The following is a 24,701-nucleotide window of genomic DNA, read 5'->3' as shown; positions in this document are numbered from 1 at the left end:
TTTATCTGGGGCGCCTGGGTGGCTCAGTCAGTTGAATGGCTGCCTTCAGCTCAGGTCATGATCCCAGGGTCCTGGGATTGAGCCCCGCATCGAGCCTTGCATCGGGCTCCCTGCTCGGTGGAGAGCTTGCTTCTCTCTCTCCCTCTGTCTGCCGCTCTGCCTACTTGTGCTCTCTCTCTCTCTCTCTGTTAAAAAAATAAATAAAAATCTTTAAAAATAAAAAAAAGAAAAGAAAAGAAATGCATTTTATCTTAACTTTTTTTCCAGGTTCATAATGTATCATACAAATTGACTATCACATGATGAGCAGACAGCTTCTCCAGGCATGGGAACTTAACAGCTTAAAACCCATTTATGTTGCTTTCACAGGTATTGTGTTTTTAGGGAAGTATAAGACCATCACAGCAAGACCTCCATCTGTGGTCAGGACACAGTTCATTCTACCTGTGAGAGTATAAGAGTTAAATTTTTTTGGATACCAGTGAAATGGAACGGGGCAGCAGTTTCTGGACCTGCCATGATTTCAGTCTTGGCAAAAGTCGCCAATTCCCTGGTTGTGTCCTTCGGTGCACTTCAAAAATGCATTTTAAATCATCCATTGGGTGGCTTCTATCCAGCCTGAAGATTTTTTTTTTTCCAGCAATAGGGGGACTTCTTTTCCTTTAGACACAAAGTAGGTAAACTGTTATAATTGCCTAGTATGTTCTGACTTCGAGAAGAGCACTTAATACAATTTTGTGTCTGACAAAGTAAATATTCTGTAATGCCTAAAACATGGTAGGGGGCCAGTAGGAGAAGCATGGCATTGACATCCGATGGATTTGGGTCCTGGCCCTCCTGTGTTTTGGTTGACTCTTAGTGAAAACCCCAATTTCTTCATTTGTCAAAGTCTAAGAACTTCTCTGCTACAAACCTCATAGGACTGCTGTCGGGCTTGATAAAAATAATAGAAGGGAAAGGCCAGGAAATTCAGAAAAATTCCTCAGGTTTGAATTCCTGTTATGAGTTCTGAGCATTAGGAGACGTTCATATTGGTTCCATGCAGAAGTCAGTCCTAATGGACACTTTTCTTATCTTTATTGTTACCACCCCAGCCACATTGCTCCACCCACTCTTGCTCCTCTTTATTTTTCCATGGAGCAGTCGGTGTGAGATCATATCATTCATCTGCTTAGAAGCCTTCACGTGTCTTCTTCTTTTGGGCTACCATGCTCCACAAGGTTCTCCATGATTTGCCTTTGTTTCCATGACCTCCATGGAACTCCTATCTTTCTTCCTTATTACACTACACACTTGAACTCTTTCTGCTCCTCAGCCAAGACAAGCATGTTTCTTTCCACTTCAGGATCACTACCTGTTGCTATTTATTTGCCATGTTTGTCACCTCCTCAGAGAGGCCTTATCTGACCATGCCCCCTAAAGTGACATCCCCGTTCCCAGTCACTTTCCAACACAGTATCCTGTGATTTTTCTCAATACATTTATCATTAATGGAAACGATAATATTTATTTATTTGTTTACTTGATTGTTGTCTCTCTCGGCACCTAGAGTATCGATAAAACCCCTAGAGCAGGGGTATAGTCTAGATTTCAGAGCCTAGAACAATGCTTGATAGATTGAAAGTGCCCAGTGAATATTATTTGAATGCACGCAAGTCTAAAATAATGGTGCTAAAGGCTCAACTTTTGTAAATCTTGTAGCTGCCTACCCAAAATCAAATTTTAAAAAGGGATTTTCCTCTTTTCTTCTATTCATTTCCACAAATCAAGAACTTACCCAAGTGAGACCCAAGGAAATACTTAAAACTGTGTGCCTTGATTGTATATAGACTGTGGATCCAAAATTGTTTTTATCCATGTTTTAATCAATATTGCTTAAATGTGTGTTAAGCACACAAACCAGGGTTTTACATTTTTTTACTGTCTTTGATAGCTGACAACATTTTTTTTAATGACTGCGTATCTGGAGGAGATAATTTTAAAAAGGGAAATACACTAATTCTGTGTGCATTGATGACCACAGCTATCACTTGCCTAATTTTCAGCTCCACCCAGAAAAAGTCCCACCCAGCATTGCCAAGAATCTAGGCACTGGATGGCAATTTGGAACCAGTAATAGTTTTCCACAAGTATATTTTTGGCAGAAGAAAAAGCTAGAGATTAGAGAGTGTAAAGAGGGCTGAAAGCTTCCATTGACCTTCTGGGACCTCGACTGAGGCTGCTTACGTTGCTGTGACTGCCATTAGATGGCCACTTTCCAAACCGTTCAGAACATTACTTCTGGGCATGTAGAGCTGATATCTCACTGCATGGACAGAAGCCCAGGCTGGACAAGGTCCAGTTAAGAAAACATCTCCATTGGAATGATCCTATCTGGCAAGGGACGAATCCAGTGATGCCATAGGTATTATCTGTCTTTCTTTTCTATGCCTGAGTCATTTCCTTCATAGACCAGATAACAGGCAGTCTACAGAAATATAACTGGGTGAGAATCTGTATATAAACACTGAAATATTTCTTCAGAGTTGATCTAGTCCAGCTGAACTTCTGGAGTCAGACGGATATGGGCCCCAGCTATAACCTCATTCTCTTTCTACCATCATGAATGAGAACATATGGACCAGTTGTTTTGTTTTGTTTTGTTTTTTATTCTAAACCCACTGGTAACATCATTGTTTCCCCCTGTTTAAACTAAGTTGATGGGTGTGAATGGTATAGTGGATGAAGGCTTAGATTTGGAGTAAAAATAGTAGATAATCATTTTAATTAAACCGATTCCTATTCATGACTGGTTCACCAGTCTTGATTAGTTCGCTCAACATGTCCCATCGTCCTGTAAGGCCCATGTGAAGTAACAACCTCCTCTGTGGAACTTTTGGATAGTCACTAAACAAGTCAGTGACTTCATCTTTTATTTATTTCTTTATTTGTTTATGTATGTATGTATTTATTTTTAAAGATTTTATTTATTGAGAGATCACAGAGGCAGAGGGAGAGGGAGAAGCAGACTCGCTACCGAGCAGGGAGCCCAATGCAGGGCTTGATCCCAGGACCCCGAGACCATGACCCAAGCCGAAGGCAGATGCCCAACCAACTGAGCCACCCAGGTGCCCCAGTGACTCCATTTTTTATTTCCAAATAGCACTTGTATTTTCCAGTAATAATACCCTTAATATACTGTATTTAACAATTTAAAAGTTTCTCTCTTCTTCTAACAGGCTGTGATATGCACAAGGAGGAGGGCTATGTCTTACTCATCTTTGCAAACATATCTTACCAATATGAAATGCTTATCGACTGAGGACTTCGCATTTGCTGATCAAGTGAGAAATAATTGATCAAGTGAGTGAATAAAAGTTATTTATCTTAGTTTAGCAAAAAATACAGAACCCTTAAGTCAATGACAAGTAAATTTTGGTTGAGTGCTTGCCAAATGACAAGCACTTTGAATACATGATTTCATTAACACTAAACAAGCCTATAAATTAAATATTAATACCCCCCTTTTTTTTAGTAAGGAAGATGTCATGAAACACAGGGTTCAGGGAGCGAGTGCCAACTTCAAGATCTCAGAAGCAAAAAAGCATCTCATTTAAAATGAATTTGTTCACTACGTGGCCAAATTTGTGTTTCACTGAACTTAATAGAAATCAAGCTAAGTGGCATCAACCTGAGATATTCCTCAGAATCGTGACATTTGCTGTTCAACTTATTCATCTTCCATAATAACCCTATTGTATAGATGAAGAAATTGGGACTCAGCAGTATAAAAACTTTTTTGAAGTCTATGATGAGGCAGAATTAATTCAAAACAGATTTGCCTCCTTCAAGTCTGATGTTCTCTCCAATTTCTCATAACCTCCTTACAATTGTTTCTTTTTCTATAAATTCTAACAGCGTTACATTAAATCATATCTCAATAAACACAATTTCTGTAGGCTGTTAAATAATGGAGTCCATTTATGTTATTCTGATTACCCAAAAAACAAAGATATCTGTTTATCTAACAATATGCAGCTTAGAGAATCTAAAAGAATCTAAAGAATCTAAGATTGGAGTGGTTAAAAGCACAGGTTTGGGTTAAAGATGTGAATTAGAATCCTGCTCTGCCATTCGTAAGATGGGTGTCCCTGGGTTAGGTTACACAGACTCAGTGAGGCTATGTGTTCTCATTTTTAAATAATCTTTTTCTTGAATGCAATGGAACATGACTGGCTAATCAGAGCAGAGAAGAAATGTACTGGAGTTTCTAATGAGGAAAGACCAGAGAGCCAGGCAAAGAACACGGTAGAGACATAGTAGTTCTAGACAAGTAAAGGAGAATTCTCTTCCTGATTTCTACTCTTTCTCATGCCCACTTCCCACAAGGAGTGAGCTTCAGCCCAGTTTCTGTCTTTGTTTAAATTCTCACAAGGGAGATTCTGATTGATCCACAGGTCCATTCTGATAGGTCCCATGATTACTTTTCAGCTAAGATTGGGCAGAGCTCTTCAATAGCCATTGCCATCAATTCTGTACACAGTAGAGAGGAGGTCATTCTCCAAAAGGTAGCAGAAATCCTCTCACCAAAAAAACCCAGGAGTCCCCAAACACCAGACATCTATGGAACTCCTTCATAAGGTTATTGTGAAGATGGTGATGGAAAATCAGGAACTCAAAGGAGGGGAAGAGAAAGGCAGAAATCTTTGGTCTTAGAGCCACAGATTGCTTGATTAATACCAGTAGTAATGAACGGGGTTTCATGATTTGATTTTATTTTAGTTTAGTTTAGTTTTTTTAAGCTTTTATTTATTTGAGAGAGTGAATGAGAGAGAGAGAGCACATGAGAGGGGGGACGGTCAGAGGGAGAAGCCAACTCCCCGCCAAGCAGGGAGCCCAATGCGGGACTCGATCCCGGGACTCCAGGATCATGACCTGAGCCGAAGGCAGTCGCTTAACCAACTGAGCCACCCAGGCGCCCAGGGGGTTTCATGATTTTAGACTCAATTTTAGATATTTTAAATTTTAAAAAGCCCTGTGAAATTGACTTATTACTATTATCATTAGTTGGGGAATCAGGAATTGTAAGAGCTTGACCTTGCCTGTTATGTTTCTATATTTATAATACTTCCTCTCTGAGGTTAAAGAAGATCCTTTGTAGAAGGGAGATACTGAAATATCAATCAGAAACATAATTTCAGGTCAAAAGAAACATCGGACATAATCGGGTCCATCTTCATCACAGAGAAAAGCTGAAGCTCAGAAGAGAAAAGGGACTGGCGAAGCATATTTTGTAATTATGGGTTTTTATCAGGAGAATGGGGAACAAAAGACCAAATGAATGAATGAGGTAACCTATAAAATCCTTTTTTTATACATGAGATTCTTGAAGTCAATGTGTGCCTGGCTGTTCTGTGGGCCTAAGGCATGATTTATACATCATGAAGATGAGCTGTATGTCAGGGGTCAGACCTCCAGAAGCAGTGGACAACCATTAACACTAAGCTAGTTCTCGGAATAAAAAGCCAAATGGTCTGGTCTGCGAGCTGGGGAAAGGAAGTCGTGAGAGAGATGGAGATCTGGTCTGAGGGAGGGACTAACGCTCTCTGACTTACCTTCTACAGACAGAGGTTTCATTTGTTCAGAGCTCACTGCTTAGACAAAGGAGGTTTCTTAAAGATGCCTAACCTTCTGTCTTTATTTTTGGAAAGAAAAAAAAAAAGCCCAAATTAAAAATAAATAAATAAAGGATCCATATGCCATTATTACAGCTTTTTGGAAGTTTAACAGAGAACATGGCATTCTGGAACAAAGAAGTACCTTGAGCTCCCTGTAACAAAGAGGAAGGATGCTGGCAACCAGCCCCCATGACAAACTTTAGGCTTCCCTAGGGTTGGTGATGATGGTTTTCATTTAGGCCTGGTTGGGCCCCCCAAGTAGAAGACTTCGAGACTGGTTCTGAATCAACTCTGTCATGCAGTACTTGGGGTGCCAGATTTGAGGGAAAAAAAAAAAGGCAAAACAAAAAACATTCTCCAAGTCCAGAGAAGTTTGGCTCAAGCCTAGGCATATAATAAAAAAAATAGCGAAGAGGAAAAGAGTGAGTGTTTGTTCTTATAAAATATGGAGTCAGTGCTTTTATGTATTATCAGACTTCAGTGTCAGACCTCAGTCACAGCTGTTGCTAAATGCATCTGAGAAAGAACTGGAAGGTGAGTGCCTAGGGTGGGATTATGCGTATCCTTGCCTGACAAATCTGTGGACTTCAACAGCCCCAGTAATTACAGGGCAGGGCAGCCCAAGCACTGGCTCTGACAGAGAGACTGGGTTCCACGTTCGGTGTAGTAACTTAAGCCACTCTGGGTGTCCAACCTCGGCTCTCAATCTACCCTCAGAACAGGCTGTCCTCGGGCTTCGTCTACGGAACCCAAGAGGAAAGGGAAGGCAAAGGGGAATTTCTGTGTGCCTCTTAAAACTCCAGCCGAGTTCAGGCTTCAAAAGGCAAATGAGAGCTTCCCTTTTCCCTGCTCCTGACCTTTCCTGCAATTCAATCTCCAGGAGTTGAAGGGTTTTAAATCAGTGCGTCTCCACCCTGTTTGGAGGGTGTCATGGGAATCTCCAAACAAAGTCGTATTTCACTTTTACTCCATCCAGCCTGTGGGAATGTGGTGTGAACCTTGATCAGCTGTGCCAGTCCCCAGCACTTAGGTTTGGATGGCACTGTGCCCGCTCTCTGATGGTGGACGGCTTTAGTGATTAAATTCAATTTAGATGCGGAGTGTCGAGGTTTTGAATGCGAGCTGCAGAATCACATTGCCTCTGGTCAGATTTCAGCACTACTACTTAAAAATGGCATCAGCTTTGTCTAGTCGGTTAAACCCCCAGTCTGTTTCTCCATCTAAAATAGAGACATGAGAATAGCAAGCATTGGCTGAGTTCTTACTCTATGAAATATGTTCAAAGCACGATATGCTTCCAACTCATGTAATCTTCATAATATTCCTACAACGCAGGTACGCTTATCAGCATTGTCACCCCTGGTTTATTGAGAATAACAGGGCACTGAGTGATTAAATATGGCGCCCTGGGTGGCAGGCTTGCACACAGCGGACAGGGATTTAAACCTAGCAAGTTTAGCCCCAGTGACACAGTGCCTACTTACTATGCTGCATTGCTCCTCCAACTTTGATGGAAAGGAATAGTATCTAACTCAAAGGGTTCTGGTGGTCCTAAATGAGCTCTGTATAAACGGTTGTAGCACAGTGCCTGGACCGTAGTAAACACTTCATAAATGCTAATGACCATTGCTAATGGTGATGGCAGCATGACAGTTATGGGAATGTGATGATGCTAACAATGGTGAAGTTTGAGAAAACGTACATCCATCCTTTTCAACCACGTGTCACCTTCTTGAGGACAGGAATCCAGGACAGTGGAGTTTCTCATCCCCTTGAACTGGTGGAAAGGGAATGAAGCTCCCACCTCTTTAGAAATAAAGCCCTACCGTCTTAAAATAAAATCCCCCTGCTCCCCAAAAAGGGCTCCACTGTCCCTGGGTTACTGCAAAAGGGCAGAAAAGATGAAAAAAAAGGAAAAGAGTCAAAGCAAGTATTTCTCTGCCCTCCTTCCCCAGATCTGACTGATCTCTCAGGCCCTGCCCTAGGTGATTGCCACCACAAATTTGTTGGGTGGACCTTATTTTACAATTTACCTGATTAAGACATTAGGGCATGAAAGAGGTTAAGAAACCTGCTGAGAAAGCACAACCACAACCACAACCACAACCTCTGAGCCACGGTTTCATCCAGGACCACGGTACCATGCTGCTATAGCGCTCATCAGTCACTGTAGGTAGAAAATAATTGAAATAAACCTTACAGCATCCCCAAGGTCAGCATCATCACTGACTCTTCACAGCATTCTCTCATGTGAAAAATGCTTATTGAGCATCTTGTCGATATGAAGCCTGCGCTGCCTGATGGCTTCCACCAGCCCTGCCACACACCATTCAGAAAGTGTTTGGTCAGTGGAAAGCAGGGCGCCAGAGCCGTTATAGCAGGAGGCAGCTGTCCAGGAAGATATTAAACAAGGACACAGACTCATAATTCCCAACAGTTGGGAATCTGTTGTTTTAAATACCCTTCAGCTCCTCTTTAGTTCTCTGCAAGCAAAAATAGCTCAGTTGCCAAGAAACCTATGTGTGGTGGTTAACTTCGTGCTAAACAGATGTACAAATCTGTTGTTAAATGAAATTCTAAAAGATTGCTCTTTAAAGCTTCAACTTATGTTTGCACAATATAAGATGGGTTCATCATTAACACCCTAAGAATATGTTTTCATGTTTAAATAATGTGAATTAAGATAGGAACACACTGATCACAGAAAGCTGGGGACTAAATACTATCAATCTTATCTCAGAGACTGCGTAGTTCAACGTAGGTTGAGAAAATCGTTTCTTGGGGTGTTGGGTGGCTCAGTCAGCTAAGCATCTGCCTTGAGCTCAGGTCATGATCCCGGGGTCCTGGGATCGAGCCCCACGTCCAGCTCCCTGCTCAGCGGGGACCCTGCTTCTCCCTCTCCCTCTGACCCACCCCCAACTTATGCTCTCTCTCTCAAATAAATAAAATTAAAAAAAAAAGAAAAAGAACATCGTTCCTGAGGCAAAGCTGTCATATTGCTAAGTTAGCTAAACCCAAGGCACACATTTTATAGAAGTAATTGATTTTTAGAATCAGTTTTCTTATGGGTTGAATTGTGTTCCCCCAAAAAGATACAGTGAAGGCTTAACCGTCAGTACTCCAGAATATGACCTTATTTGGAAATAAGACCATTGTAGATGTGATGAAATTAAGATGATGTCATTCTGGAATAGACTCAGCACTTGGCTCAGTAGACCTGGTGGCCTTATAAGAAGAGAAGAGGGACACAGGGCAAAGATGTCCACGTGATGACAAAGGCAGAGATTGCAGTCTACAAACCAAAGAATACTAAGAAGTGCCAGCAACCATGAGAAAGAGGCAAGAAGCATTCTTTCCCCCTGCCATTAGAGAGAGCATGGTCCTGCCGTCAACTTGATTTCAGACTTCTAGCTTCCAGGACTGAGAGAGAATAACATTTCTGTTGTTCTAAGGGGCTCAGCTTTTGCTGCCTTATAAGAGCAGCCTTAGGAAATGAATACATAGGTCATTCTAAGAATAAAGACTAAGCAGACTTAGGATAGAAGAAAAGTCTTCCCTGGGCTAGATATTATGCAGTATCCTAGTAATCATATCGATTTTGCCTGATTTATTTATCTTGCATCCACAGTGCTTAACAAGAATTCAGTGAATGAATGAATGAATGAACACACTTTTTAAAAGATTTATTTATTTATTTTTAGAGAGAGAGTGAGGGATAGAATCTCAGGCAGACTGCCCGCTGAGTGTGGAGCCCGATGCAGGGCTCAATGTCATGACCCTGAGATCATGACCCATGGGATCATGACCCATGAGATCATGACCCAAGCCAAAACCAAGAGTCAGATGCACAACAGACTGAGCCACTCAGGTGCCCCATGAATGCATTTACTTAAGGTGATGTCTTTGCCTGGATGTCTTCACTCCCTGACTTCTCCACTTCCCTTACCTGGAAGACCTTTCCTCATCCTTCTTATCATACTTTGTAACTTTTTCAAGACATCACTTTGTTTCCTGGATAGGAGGGACTGTGTTATCAACCTTCAGATCCTCCATGCGGAACAGTTCTTTGTAGAAAACAAACGCTCAATTGCTTAGTAAATATCCATTAGATTGAATCAAGTTAGTTGAATTTTCACTCTTACCTCCATGTTCTCTTTCTCAGTCAAGTCTGTCCCAAGTTCTGCTTCATAATTTACCTGGTTACTGCCCCTTTGTCCCACACTTCCAAGACTGAGATGTTAGAACAGCTGTTCCATTCCCTTTAGGGAACCAGTGAACAACTGGTAACATTTTGTCATATTTACTTCATGATTTTTTTGCTGAAATTTTAAAAAGAAATATCAGACATCAAGATAGTTTACCATTAAATACCTTAGTATGTATTCCTAAAAGGTAAGAATATTTTCTTGTTTAATGACAAGATTATTATTACAGCCAATACAACTTAGTGTAATTGTATCGATATTATCTAATACCATCCTAGTTCATATTCAGCTTTCCCTAATTATCTCAAAATGTATTTCATAGTTGTTGTATTCAAGCTATGATCTAATCAGTTTCCATTCATTGCATTTGACTGTTTGGTCTTTTAAGTAACTTTCAATATAGACAATTGCCCTATTGCTCTGCCTTCCTTTTTATAACATGATGTTAACTCTATATGATGGGTTTGGAGAGTTTATATTTCTGTTCATCTGTATTTTCAAAGTTCATGCATAGTAAAAAGTTTAAAAAAATAATCAAGGTCAAAACGGATCATAGATTTAAATGTAAAATATAAAACTCTAAAGCTTTTATAAAATGATATAGGAAAAAATCTTTGGGACCTAGGGCTTGGTGAAGAGATTTTTAGACATGACACTAAAAATCACCATTCCTTTTTTTTTTAATTTTATTATGTTAATCACCATACATTACATCATTAGTTTTGATGTAGTGTTCCATGATTCATTGTTTGTGTATAACACCCAGTGCTCCTTTCAGTACATACCCTCTTTAATACCCATCACCAGGCTAACCCATCCCCCCGCCCCTCTCCCCTCTAAAACCCTCAGTTTCTTTCTCAGAGTCCATAGTCTCTCATGGTTCATCTCCCCCTCCGATTCCCCCCCTTCATTTTTCCCTTCCTGCTATCTTCTTCTTCTTCTTCTTTTTTTTTTTAACATATAATGTATTATTTGTTTCAGAGATACAGGTCTGTGATTCAACAGTTCTTAAAAAGAAAACTGGTAAATTGGATTTTGTCAAAAGTAAAAATTTTGCTTTGATAAACACCCTATTAAAAGAATGACAAGACAAGCTACAGACAGGGAGAAAATATTTGCAAACTTCATATCTGACAAAGGACTAGTATTTAGCATATATAAAGAATATGCAATACTCAACAGTAAGAAAGCAAACAATCCAACTAGAAAATGGGTGAAAGACATGAATAGAAGAGGGTATATTTCACCAGGAATGATATTCAGATGATAAATAAGCACATAAGAATTTGTTCAGTATCACTTGCCATTAAGGACATGTATATTAAAACCATGATGAGATATCACTACACACTCTTAAGAACTACAGATAGTGACAATACCAAATGTTTATAAGGATGCACAGAAACTGGATATCTCATACACAGTTTTTGAGAACATAAAATTGTAGAGTTACTTTGGAAAATCATTTGGCAGTTTCCTAAAAATAAAAAAAACTAAAACTAAATATATAATTGCCATACAACCAAGCAATCATACTCTTGGATATTTATTTCAAAGAAATGAAAAATTATGTCTACATGAAAACTGGTACATGAATGTTCATAGCATCTTTATTCATAATAGCCCAAAACTAGAAACAACCCAAATGTCCTTCAATGGGTAAATGATTAAACAAACTGGTACATTCATCCTAAGTAATATTATTCAGCATTGAAAGAATAAACTAGATATACATTAACAACTTGGATGGATCTCAAAGGAATTATGTTGAGTAAAAAAAAAAAAGCCATTTTGAAAAGGTCATATGCTATGTTATTCTATTTATATAACATTCTTCAAATGGTAAAATTATAGATATAGAGACCAAAGTAGTGGTTGACAAGTGTATGGGATGGTAAGGGGGTGTAACTTGAGGAGATCTTTGTGGTGATGGAATAGTTTGGTATCTTGATTGCAATGATGGTTACATGTATCTACACATGTGATAAATATGATGTAGAACTATATACACATATTGTACCAAAATCAACTTCCTGGTGATCATATTTCACTATAGTTATCTAAAATATAAACATTGGGAAAACTGGGCCAAGGGTTTGTGGGACTTGCCTGTACTATCCTTACAACTTCCTGTGAATCTATACTTATTTCAAAACAAAAAGTTCAAATTAATCCAAAAATAATGGTTTCATTCCAGGCAATTTCTGGACTCCATGCATCATCATCCCATCTTCTTACACCCTATTTAGCACCACTTTTTCCTGAACTTTACCTTTTGGTCTGGCTTATCTCTTGGGTTCTCTTCTCTACAGCATTTAACTGTCCATGCCAAATCACAAATCACAGGGTGCTGTGCTTCTCAAATCAGAACTACATAGGAGGCTTTCTAAAACACAGTTTCCAGGGCCCAGCCCCAAATATTCTGATTCAGGAATACTGGGAGGTGCCAATAAGTGACATTTCTAGCAAATTCTCAAGAGATGCTGATGGGGACTGCACTTAGTAGTCGTGGCACAGTGTTTTGTATAAAGCTGATAGTCAAGACCCCTGGAACCTAGTCTTCACCCTGTATGATGTTCATCAACACAATCTCCCTGAGCCTTAGTTTTTGAAAATGTTAGGTACTCAGCTTATGGGATTATTGTGAAAAAGAAGAAGTATAGCAAGCTACTGAAATAAAGGATGTGAGGGCTAGGGTCACAGAGGTAGCCAGGGGCACTCAGGTTTAAAGAGTCAGATCTCTTAACTCTCAGCTCAGGTTCCTTTCCCCTATATCAGGCAATCACTTCTGTAACTCACTTAAGAGTCCTGACTATCTTATACAACTGACACTTCTTGAATATCAGTTTACTCGTCCACTTCACCTCACTCAGTAAAACCTAGTTCAGACACTACTTACTGATTCAGCTCTACTTTGGGGTATCTGGGGAAATTTCTAGATGTATATTGCCAAGGATAGTATGGCTTTATAACACTACATGCTGCTTTAAAAAACAATTCCCTAGTTGAAACTTTTGTAGTGGACCATAAATCGGGGCACCTGGGTTTTCTAGGTCTGGCTCTGCCATTAAAGGTCTCTGACCCTTGGCAAGACACAGATCCTCCCTTGTCTCCAACTTTCTCCTCTGTAGAATAAGGCATTTGACTAGCTGGTCTCCAATGGCCCTGCAAGCTCCAGGATTCTAAGTCTGATTGTACCAAAGAGATTTTTTTTTTTTTTTTAAGATTATTTCTTCGGGGACACCTGGCTGGCTCAGTTGGTGGAGCATGTGACTCTTTATCTTGGAGTCATGAGTTCAAGTCCCACGTTGGACCTAGAGATTATTTAAAAATTTTTTTAACAAAGATTATTTCTCCAGTCTTTTCCCTACCTTGCTAATTAATAGTAGTGGTGAGGATCAGGGAACAAAGCATAGATTTGGAATCTGATTCAGATTAAATCTAGTTCTGTCAATGATCAACAATGCTAACTTGTCCAGCTGACATAATTTTTATGGACTTTTGTTCCCTTTTCTATAAAATGAATATAATAATACATCCCTCCTAATTTAGTTACCATTATGAAATACTATAATGTATATACAAAAGCTATAGGCATAAAGCAAGGTAGCATTCTTTGATCCTTCTACATTTCCTCTTCGTGTTTCTCTCTCTCTCTCTCTCTCTCATCCTCCCTTCCATCTTACATCTTCACTCACAGAATTCTCTTTTCCATATATGCCCTTGATATACATTTGCTGGGTACTAAGAAAATAAGGCCCTATTCATTAATTCAACAAATATTTAACTAGTACCTAACATATGGCTGGCAAATTCTTGGATTCGTGGGGAGTAGTCCTAAAAGGATAATTTCTTGTTTTTCCCAGTCCAAACTCCTTGCTACATTGATTCTTGAAGGTGTTGTTGTATTCTCCATCATCTTTATGTTCTGGAACAGCATAACAATTTCCTGACATCTGAGAAGTGAAGTCAACCCCAAATCAGGAAAGCCATTGAGTTTTCAATGCAATTTATATTTATTATCTCATTTTGCCCCCTTAAAAGACAACCTTATGAGTATTCTATCAAGGGTTTTAGCTCCACTTTACAATTGATACAACTCCGGCACGGAAAGATCAGGTCTCAACCTTGAGCTCTATGTGATTTTCTTTTGCCAAATTAGTTCATTTCTGCTGCAGAGACTGGCTAGCTATTCACCAAAACCACTTCCTCTTCTTTCTGTACACACAAAGAGACAACTGCCTTGCAGTTCAGTGTGATTGCATATTTGAGTTCTGGTCCATGGAATGTGAGTGGAAATGTGTTGAATACTACTTCTGGATCTGGTCTAAAAAGCTTCCAGTAAGATCTTCCATGCATTATACATTTCTGTTTGTTACAGCAACTAATATTGCCTTAACTTGTAATCATTTCCTGTCACTCCAATGCTTCTATTTCTCCTTTTCCCCATTCTGTACCTTTGCCTCTCTTCCTCACAGTTTTTCCTTTCATGAAATGCACTAATTTTCTGTCTATCCTCAAGGCTTACATCATGTGAGAACTATATCATGTGAGCTGCAGGATATCTTCCCTAAAATCCTTTCAAGTACTCTATCTCTAAATACTTGTAGCATGAACAATCCGTATTATACATTTTTGCTACTTGATTAAATTGGAGAATATTGGTCATGTTATTGGGTTTCACTCAAATCAGATTGTCTTAGATCACCACATACCTATGATACCCCATGAGGTATTGAACATACAGTAAGAACTTAATAAATTTCTGCTGATTAATTGAAAGTTACTGGTTTGATAAGCAAAATTGAAAATACCTGACCATTTCCTAGCTATTTATTAATTTTCAAGGATTTATGGAGTATCTATTATGAGTTTGGCATTGCTTTAGAAGCCAAGACCAAAGCAAGCACACTACCTCATTTATCTACCCTTCAGAGTGAGTGTCTTTTCACTTTTTCCACCCTAGAGCCTCTCTCTTGGAGTTGGCTGCTTTCTATGCATTGGCAAGGGATATCTATATAGTTTGTTGAATAGACTAAGCCTTAAATCCAGACAATTTGATGGTCATACCCTGGATTCTTTATTTTTTTCAGTGCAAACTGAGACAATATCCTTATTTTCTCTGTACCTCTAGCTCTGCCACCGTAAAACAGAGAGGGTCATGTGTAACTTACAAGGTTGTCATGACAATGAAATAAATAGTATATTTAAAGAGAGGGCCTAAACCTGAATAAATACAGCAGATGCTCAGATAAGGTGAGTTCCCCCTTACTGCAGCCTATTCATTTTGAGAGAGGGCATCTTTCCCGGGGGACACATAGACATTTAGAATTACATTTGAGGTCGAGTATGTGACCAACCTAGTGGGCCTAGAGTACCTCTCTGCCTTGTGTTTAAGAACTTCCCAAAGATTTTTAGCTAGGACTTTTACAGAGAAAATACAGGAACAGAGAATTTGTATCATATTTATATTCAGGAGGAGGACAGAAGAAAATTGTTGATTGATTAGACATGCGAGGTTGGGGGACACTGACATCCTTCCTAATTTCTTGCGTCTTTTTCTGATTTACTTAGTCTTTCAGCCTTACAGGGCAAATTAATAACAGTTTAAGCTTGTTTCATCCCTATGTCATGATGATTATGCAGTGTGTGAAATGTCCATACCTGTAAATGAGTCGGTTTAGGGGAATATGAGAACGTAGCATTCAGGCTCTGAGAAGCAACCCACCAGGCCAGGATGGGGGAGATGTGGCTAAACAGCTGCACGTGTGAGAGGGATTAACGATTTCAGTTGACTGCCAGCCCAACATGAGTCACCAGTGTGTTGAGGCTGCCAAGAGGATAATTTGATCTGGGGCTGAATTAACAGGGCTGTAGTGTCCAGACCAAAGGGAGTGATACTCCCACTGTCTCGGCATGAATCAGACCACACCTAATGTACTGCAGCTTTTATTTACCCCAAATACCCACTCTTTATAGTGGACTGTACCAAGAGGAGTTTATTATATTATGACAATGGATTGTCTAATAATTGTGTTAAGAAATGTATTCCTTTACGTTATCTCTATTCTAGAATTTACCATGCAAGTTGTGTTATTTTATACGTAGGTATTTGCATCATTGAGGGCTAGGAACACGTCCTTCTCTTTTGTCTATCTGGTGGTATAAATGGGACAGAAAATTTTTGGTTCTTTTTTATGAAAATGGATCAGTTCTAGAAGCAGTGTCTACTGTATGGAGCTTGAATGTTATAGTCAAACAGACCTGGATTCAAATCCTGTTTAAACTATTAGGAACAAGAAAAATTATGCAGTTAGTTGCTCCTCTAATTTCCAGTTCTATATTTTGGGGTTAGAGTGGTTTTCTTCCTACCCTTGTGATACATGCAACCTACTAGACACAAGCCCATAGACATCTATCATCCTTATCTTTCTTTTATACAAGGCAATAAAGCATTGGCTCCTGGGAGCTATGTCTCCATAATAAAGAACATTTGGAAGTTAGGCAAGGAACAGGGCAATGCAGAAATGGGAAGCTGGTAAGATGACATACTGGAGATTTTAGCCAGAGTGATAAAGAATCAGGCACTAGACAGTAGACAGAATCCCATTTCAAGTTACCAGAGTTAAAGCAGGTGAATTCATAACTAAAAATGGGGTCAAAATAAAACCTATCAAATACCCGCCTTAACACTTCCTCTCTACCTCAGCTATTAATCTGGACACAAGATTGAACTAAGAGCAATTGAGCATTGAGAGAAGCCAAGGATAATTCACACAGAGATTTGTTGACAAATACCATGTCTGGATAGATCTCTCCTTCTTTCAAAATTAATTTAAATGAAGCAAAGCAAAAAACAAACAAAAAAACAAGTCTCAACATTAGAAATGTATGGAAAGGAGAAAAGTGTATTATTCTGAAGACTCAAAAGAAGGACCCATGTCTAAAATATATTTTATGTAGGAAGCCAAGAAAATTTAAAACAAAATCTTGGAAAGGAATGTGACAGATTCTTTATGAAATAGACAAAAATAATGAAATTTGGCATTTTGAAGTAGAGTGCTTTGTAACAAACACAAAGAAAAAGGAATGAACTACTGATAATATCAATATCATGGATGAAACTTAAAAGCAATAAACTAAGCCAAAGAAGACAGAAAGAAAGGACCACACATACTATATGATTCCATTTCTATGAAATTCTGGAAAAGGCAAAATCAATCTAGAGCAACAAAAAGCAAACGAGTGGTTTCTAGGGCTGGGAGTAGGGAGGAACTGTCTGCAAAAGGATGCTGAGAAAAATTTTGTGAAGATGGAACGAATTTCTGCCTTAATTAGGGTGGTGATTACATGAATTTATACATTGGCCAAAGCTCAGCAATCTGTATGTTTCCGATGGGCGCATTTTGTGTGTATGTATGTAAATTATATATTTTCTATATTACAACGTATCCTAAACACAATTGAAATGCAAATGCTCCAATAATGGTGGGAAATATTTATTCAAACTAACATAGGTAAAGACTTAATGTTTTTGCTATATTGGAAAAATACTTACATTATTATAGAAAATAGCTAAAATACCTGAAGAAGTAATTCATAGAGGTGCATTTGGTTAGTATGCTTTTGAATATATTTGCCACCATTACCAATCAAACAATGCAAATAAAAACAATAATTTTCTAATTTTCTTTTTTAATCCTTTTATCTATTTCACTCATCTTCCCAACTTTGTTGCAAATGACAAGATCTCATTCTTTTTTTATAGCCAAATAATATTCCTGTATGTGTGTGTGTGTGTGTGTGTGTGTACCATCCATTCATCTTTATCCATTCATCTATTGCTGGATACTTGGGCTGCTTCCATATCTTGACTACTGTAAATAATGCTGCAATAAACATAGGGGTGCATATAATTTTCTCATTTTCAAATATCAGTTTTGAAACAATTAAAAAATACTTAATGATCTGAAAAGTGTGACCAGCATATTGTGGTAAGAGAATCTCTGGGCCTTTTCTGAAGGCAGTTGGGAAAAAACCAATATTCATCAAGTGTCTGAAGATAAATGCTCATATCTTGGACCCAATAATTGTATTTCTCAGAATGTGTGTTGAGGAAATGTTGAAATTTTGACGAGCATGCATGTACAAAGTCTTATGTTTCACAGCATTCTGTATAATAGGAAAGGCAGAAAAAACCCACATATTGAATAAGAGGGAAATGATGGAAGTATAATAACCTACTGGGCATAACTTACATAATTTATAAGCACATGATAACCTACATGGCTATGAAAAGTGTGGTAACCTCTATGACTGCATGACCTGTCATGACATTGAGAATAGTCACAAGCAGAATAAAAACAAATAGAATGATTGACATCTTATTTTCTTTATCCACTTTGGTATTTTCCAAAATGCCCTTCATTAGATCTCTTGAGGAGCATTCCCAGATAGGACACGATGTTTGGGGCTAAGGAGGCAGTCGTGACATCGGGGACCTGAAAACACGGCAGCTCCTTTACAGCACAGGCTTAATGAAATAGGCATGAAAAAGAGCAGTAGCAGGGCGCCTGGGTGGCTCAGTCGGTTAAGCATCTGTCTTTCGCTCAGGTCATGATCCTGGGGTCCTGGGATCGAGTCCCACATCGGGCTCCCTGCTCAGTGGGGAGTCTGCGTCTCCCTCTCCCTCTGTGATCTCTCTCACCTTCACTCTCTCTCAAATAAATGAATAAAATCTTAAAAAATAAAAAAAGCATGGTAGATTTACTCTAGGTCAGTTTATGATATTTACATTTTCTGGGTTTACTTCTATGTTTTACACTTTAATCTGTACTATAATTTTTTGGGACTGTCCTCTGTCACTTACTTCCCAACTTTATTGGTATATACATCCTCATATGTTCTGCCAAAGACAAATTTGGTATTAAAAAACCCCAACAAAAATGAAATTTGCAAAAAATCAGTCTTTCTGTGTTAAGGTGCTTTAGAAGAAATAAATATTATCTCCAATGATGTTACAGTCCACCTGGGGGAACAAAAGACATATAAGAAAGAGAGGGAACACCTAATAAAAAATAACATGTGTGAGTCTGATTCTGGCCCCTTAATTCTGTTGTTTCTTTGGTCTACCAATCATTGCACAAATAGTACTCTGTTTATTTATTTTTTTGTATCTCTAAATATTTTGCTGGTATATATATTCACGCAATTGATTTCATACCCAGCAATATCTCTAAACTCTCACAAGTTATATTTTGTAGTTTACTTTGGATTTTCTAAATAGGTAATTGTTTTATCTGTGATCATTGCAACTTTATATCTTTCTAATTTATATAATTTTATTTATTTTTATTATTTTGTTGAATTGACCAACATCTGCAGTACAAGGTTACATAAAAAGTGATAGCATGATTCTAGTAGTTCATCATTAAATAAAATATTTGCTCCAAAATTTGCTACTCTAAAAATAAAAAGAAACATCCAGAAATCAGTGATGCAGGCAGAAAGTGCTTTGAGAGATCTGCTGGGGGAAGTTGAAGATGGGTTTGTGATGTGGGCAGGTTTGGTTTACTGGAACCAAAGTCAGGCTGAGCGATGGATTAATCAGGCAGGCCTGCAAGGACTAAGGGATGAAGTTATGAAAGATAAAGTTATGAAGGTCTGTGTGGGTCCCTACCATCCCTGGTCAGGGTATTGTTGTTTCCAGGGAAAAATCTGTAGACAAATGCTAAGATCAAGCCCTTACATTTCACAAAGAAATGTCAAAATATCATCTCATTTTACATTAATGACTAAAAAATAGCAAGGAGATACTGACAATGGCTAAAAGAAGAGATACACTCAGAAGGTCAAGGACAACCCAAACCGACAGCTAATCTTTATTCAGGATTTACTGTGTGCCAGGCACCCCTCTGAGAGCGTTGCATGTATGGACTCATTTCACCTTTGCAACGATTTCATGTGCATACTCTCATTATTCCTACTGTAGGGATGAGAAGGCTGCAGTAATAGAGGTGTCCAGATTTCCCAGCTTTTATGTATCAGATCTGAGATTGTGCCTTCCCCTGCCCAGGGGTGGGGATACCTGCAGAGACAAGAGGAGAAAACCACTGAATCTCCAGATTGTTCTGTAAAAGCCTTCATCCAGGTTGCCTTTAACCACTATTTTATTTATTTATTTACTCATTCATTCATTCATTTATTTTTGAGAGAGGGTGAGAGAGAATCTTAAGCAGGCTCTATGCCTAGCGCAGAGCCCAATGCCGGGCTCAATCTCATGACCCTGAGATCATGACCTGAGCCAAAATTAAAAGTCAGAAGTTTAACCCACTGAGCCATCCTCAAACTACTATTTTAAAGGGAATATTCAGCTTGAAGGAGGACTGCTCCAGGCAATAGGTAAGAAATGCTGTCTTCTTCATGGTTGGAAAAACCCAGAGACGTCAGACCACAGTCAAAGCAAGGAGGGAGAACACATATTTCTCGGGAAGGAGTACCTGACTGTAGATAGGCTGGATCCAGAGAAACCTGAAGTTGGGAAAGTTCTTCTCAATTATTTTTCAAGTGTGATTTGCATGATTTAATTTTTATAACTTTGTTCAACTTTCTGTAAAAAATTTACAGGCTGTTGTATGGGAGTCATGGAGGCAGAGTTGATGTTTTCATTTCCTTGGTGGTTTTTTGTATTCTCTAAAATCGTACAATGACAATGTATTGTTCTTGTAATGAGGAAAAAATAAATATTAAAAATAAGCAAGTTCAACTATGTGAAGCAAATAAGAAAAAAAATTATGCATAGAAAAAAGTGTAAAAAATGTATTTTAGAACTTTTTTCTCCTTTTTCCATATCATCTATTTTTTCTATAAATAGCATATGTTACATTTATAATAGGAAAAAGGTAAACAAAAAAGTTTACTTTTTTTGCACATCAAATATTTTTATTTAAGCTTCAGGTGAGTTACTATTTTCAAGATTTTTTTTTTATTTGAGAGAGAATGAGATAGAGAGCATGAGAGGGGGGAGGGTCAGAGGGAGAAGCAAACTCCCTGCTGAGCAGGAAGCCCGATGCGGGACTCGTTCCCGGGACTCCAGGATCATGACCTGAGCTGAAGGCAGTCGCTTAACCAACTGAGCCACCCAGGTGCCCCCGAGTTACTCTTTTCAAAATGTGTCCTACCCCGTGTAGATAGGAACTTCCTTCAGCCAGGCATAGACAAGACAAGCTACAAGTTAGATGAATGAATTTTAGTCTGATATACCAATATATCTTTTGAACCTAGTCAATATTAGTCGGTTTTACTAACACATGGAATTTTTCAGATTCTTAGCACATGTATGTGTGCACACACGTGCATGAGCTCTACTGAAAGACTACGTTTGCTTCTAGATCAGTCAGTGAGTAAAATAAGAGAACACCTATGTTTATTGTTTTTTACATCATAGCTAGGTTTTTTCTCAATGTTGATTATAAATATTTTCAAAAATACTGAAAAGTTGAGATTTTTATAGGGAACATCCATAAACCTACCTCTTAGTGTCAGTAATCAGCACTGTGCTAGTCTTGCTATATCACTTATCTGTCCATCTATCCATCCAACAGTCCATCCTATTTATTTCATGCATTTCAAGATTAGTTGCAGACACCAGTACATTCCACCCTAGATACTTCAGCAGACATATCAACATAACTAATTGTTATGTTTTTGTGTGTCATTTTATTTTAATTGAGACTTTTTTTTTAGAGAAGTTTGAGGTTCACAGCAAAATTGCAGGAAAGATAGAGATTTTCCATATACCACCTGCCCCTGACCCATGGGTAGCCTTCCTCATTATCTACATCCCCTACCAGAGTGGTACACTGTTTTTGATGTACCACTCTGATAGGTGTGATTGATGAACCACACTGACACATCATTATCATGTCAAGTCTGTAGTTCATAATAGAGTTCACTCTTGGTGTTGCACATTCTGTGGGTTTGAATAAATGTATGAGACATGTATCCATCATTCTGGTATCATGCAGAGTAGTTTCATTGGCCCAAAAATCCTCTGTGCTCTGCCTATTTATTTCTCCCCTTCCTAACCCTGGCAACCACTAATCTTTTTACCATCTCCACAGTTTTGCCTTTCTCAGAATGTCATATAATTGAAATCACCCAACATGTAAAGGTTTTCGATAGCTTCTTTTACCTAGTATCATGCAGTTAAGTTTCCTTTGAGTCTTTTTCTGGCTTGATAGATCATTTCTTTTTAGTGCTGAACAATATTCCATTTCCCAGATGTACCACAGTTTATTTATCCATTCACCTACCGAAGGATACCTTGCTTGCATCCAGGTTTTGGCAATTATGAATAAAGCTGCTATAAACATCGATGTGCAGGCTTTTATATAGACATAAGTTTTCAACTCCTTTGGGTAAATACCAAGGAGTGTGATTGCTGGATTGTATGGTAAGAGTATTTTTAGATTTGTAATAAACCTCCAAAATGTCTTTCAAAGTGACTGTATCATTTCACATTTCCATCAACAATGAATGAAAGTTCATTCATGTTGTTCCACATCTTTGCCAGCATTTGACACATCATTATCACCCCAAGTCTGTAATTCATAATATAGTTCACTCTGCGTGTTGTACATTCTACAGATTTGGTTAAGTGTAGGAGAACATATATCCATCATTATGGTATCACGCAGAGTACTTTCACTGCCTTAAAATCCTGTGCTCTGCCTTTTTATTTTTCTCCTCCAACCTTGGCAACCACTAATCTTTTTTTTTTTCAGGAGGGCACACGTGATCTTGTTACTTGGCGGCGTGTAAAGGGGCAGAGAACGATGACAAGTGGAGAAAATTATATAAAATAAAATGGGGCATGTGGGTGGGCCTGGGGGTGGTGCTGGAAAGGACTGGGGGGCAGGGTCCCGGGGGCAGGGTGGGTCTACATCTCCTGGGCTTCGGGCCCCTTCTCCTCGACGCCGTTGGACATGGCATGGCTGTCTTCATGCAGACACTTCACCCGGTACGCTTCGAAGTGGATGCTGCTGGTGATGTCCTTGATGTTCTGCATGTGCGTCCTGATAAGGAGGTCCCGAAGGTAGGCAAACTCACAGTGGGTGGTGTTCTCAACTTCGATGGTGCCCCATTTGGTTTTGCGTCCAAGGATCCTCTTCCCATTCACTTGGTACTCATGGTCACTGCCCACCACGGCGAACGGGATCATCTCTTGGAACTTCTCATTCACCAGCAGGTCCTCCGAGTCCTCGTCAAACTCCTTCTAGGGGTACACGTTGGTGCCGTTGGACTGCAGGTCCGCGGTGATCCGCTGTTTGAAGTAGACCCTCTCCTCCAGGGTCAGCGTGTCGGCCTTGGCTATGACAGGAACAATGTTCATTACTTTGCTGAGGCGCTTCATAAACTCGATGTCCAGGGGCCTGAGGGAGTGGCCGGTGGCGGGGATAAAGTACAGGCAGCAGTGGACGTGCGTGTCCGGGATGCGCTTCTTCCGGTTGATGTTGACCTCCTCCTGCAGGTATTTCTCATACTGGTCGTTGATGAACTTCATGATCGGCTGCCAGCAGTTCTCATTGTTGATGTGGTCCCCGAACCCTGGTGTGTCAATGACCGTCAGCTTCATGCGGACGCCCTTCTTTTCAATATCATGCGTGATGGACTTGATCTCAATGGTCTTGGGGATGCGTTCCTCCGAGGTGGCCTGCACCGACTTCCGGCTAATTTTGGACTTGAAGAAGGTATTGATCAAGGTGGACTTCCCCAAGCCACTCTGCCCGACCACCATGATGTTGAACTCGAAGCCCTGCTTCATGGCCTTCCTGCGCATCTGCTCCAGGATGGCGTCAATCCCCACATAGCCGAAGTCCGCGGGGGCCTTCTCGTTCCGGGGCGCGGGCGCCTGCTTCAGCCCAGCGTCTCTGGGGGTGTCGGCCATGTCGCCAATGCAGCCAAGAGCTGCCTCAGGGGCCCGGCAGCTGAGTTGGGCTGTGCCGGCCGCCGAACCACTAATCTTTTTACTGTCTTTTTACTTTGGTGTTGTCAATACTCCAGATGTTGGTCATTCTAATAGTTGATTTTTTTTTTTTTAAGATCATGCATTCTTTCACTAAAACATAAATTTAAAAATTAGGGGGAAAATCCATTCTCTGGCCCTGTATTCCAATTTCAGACTCATTAAATATAATTGTAAATAATTTTTGCTCCTTAGTTTTGACTGACATTTGCATAACTGAATGTATACTAAGTCTTTGCCCTCAGGGTAGAATAAGTTTCTGGCTTATTCAAGAATTTCAGGCAGAGCTTTCATGGCCATGGGTGACTTTCTACATGGAGGCGTGAGGTTTGCAAGGAGAGACCGACTACAAATGCAGGTCCTACACCTCTGAGACACACTCAGAATGTTCCACACCTCCTACTGTAACTCCCACATAACTTTCCTCCCTGACCTGGGAGTCAGTTCATTATCAGAAATGTAGTGGGGTGCCTGGATGGCTGAGTCAGAGAAGCATCCAACTCTAGGCTTTGGCTCAGGTCATGATCTTGCAGTTGTGGGATCAAGCCTCCTGTCAGGCTCTGTGCTCACGACGGAGTCTGCTTCAGATTCTCTCTCCCTCTCCCTCCCACTTATTCTCTCTCTCTCAAATAAATAGATAGATAAATAAATAAATAAATAAATAAATAAATAAATAAATAAATAAAATCTTTAAAAAAAGAGAGAGAAAAAGAAATGTATTGAGTTGTATTAAGCTGTTTGGGAAAAAAAAAAACAAATAATTGGAAGGCACAGGGGTTTCCAGTCAACTGGGGGACAGAAGACATAGAATAT

The 24,701-nt window shown here is 39.4% G+C and overlaps 1 long non-coding RNA gene and 1 pseudogene across 1 annotated transcript; one reads left to right on the top strand and one right to left on the bottom strand.

Moving 5' to 3' along the window:
* Positions 1-2,979: 2,979 nt before the first annotated feature.
* LOC141372764 (uncharacterized) lies at positions 2,980-3,649 on the top strand. Its single transcript, XR_012378168.1, has 3 exons — positions 2,980-3,107; positions 3,219-3,342; positions 3,515-3,649. It is a non-coding gene; the product is annotated as an uncharacterized lncRNA (long non-coding RNA).
* Positions 3,650-22,649: 19,000 nt separating this feature from the next.
* On the bottom strand, positions 22,650-23,869 carry LOC112823354 (septin-9 pseudogene; annotated as a pseudogene).
* Between the last annotated feature and the right edge of the window lie 832 nt (positions 23,870-24,701).

The sequence above is a fragment of the Callorhinus ursinus genome, unplaced genomic scaffold (genome assembly GCF_003265705.2).
Source record: "Callorhinus ursinus isolate GAN/ISIS: 27379988/994484 unplaced genomic scaffold, GSC_fseal_2.0 scaffold5, whole genome shotgun sequence".
Classification (NCBI taxonomy): domain Eukaryota; kingdom Metazoa; phylum Chordata; class Mammalia; order Carnivora; family Otariidae; genus Callorhinus; species Callorhinus ursinus.
Note: the sequence above shows the minus strand (reverse complement) of the source record. Positions and strands in the feature narration are given on the sequence as shown.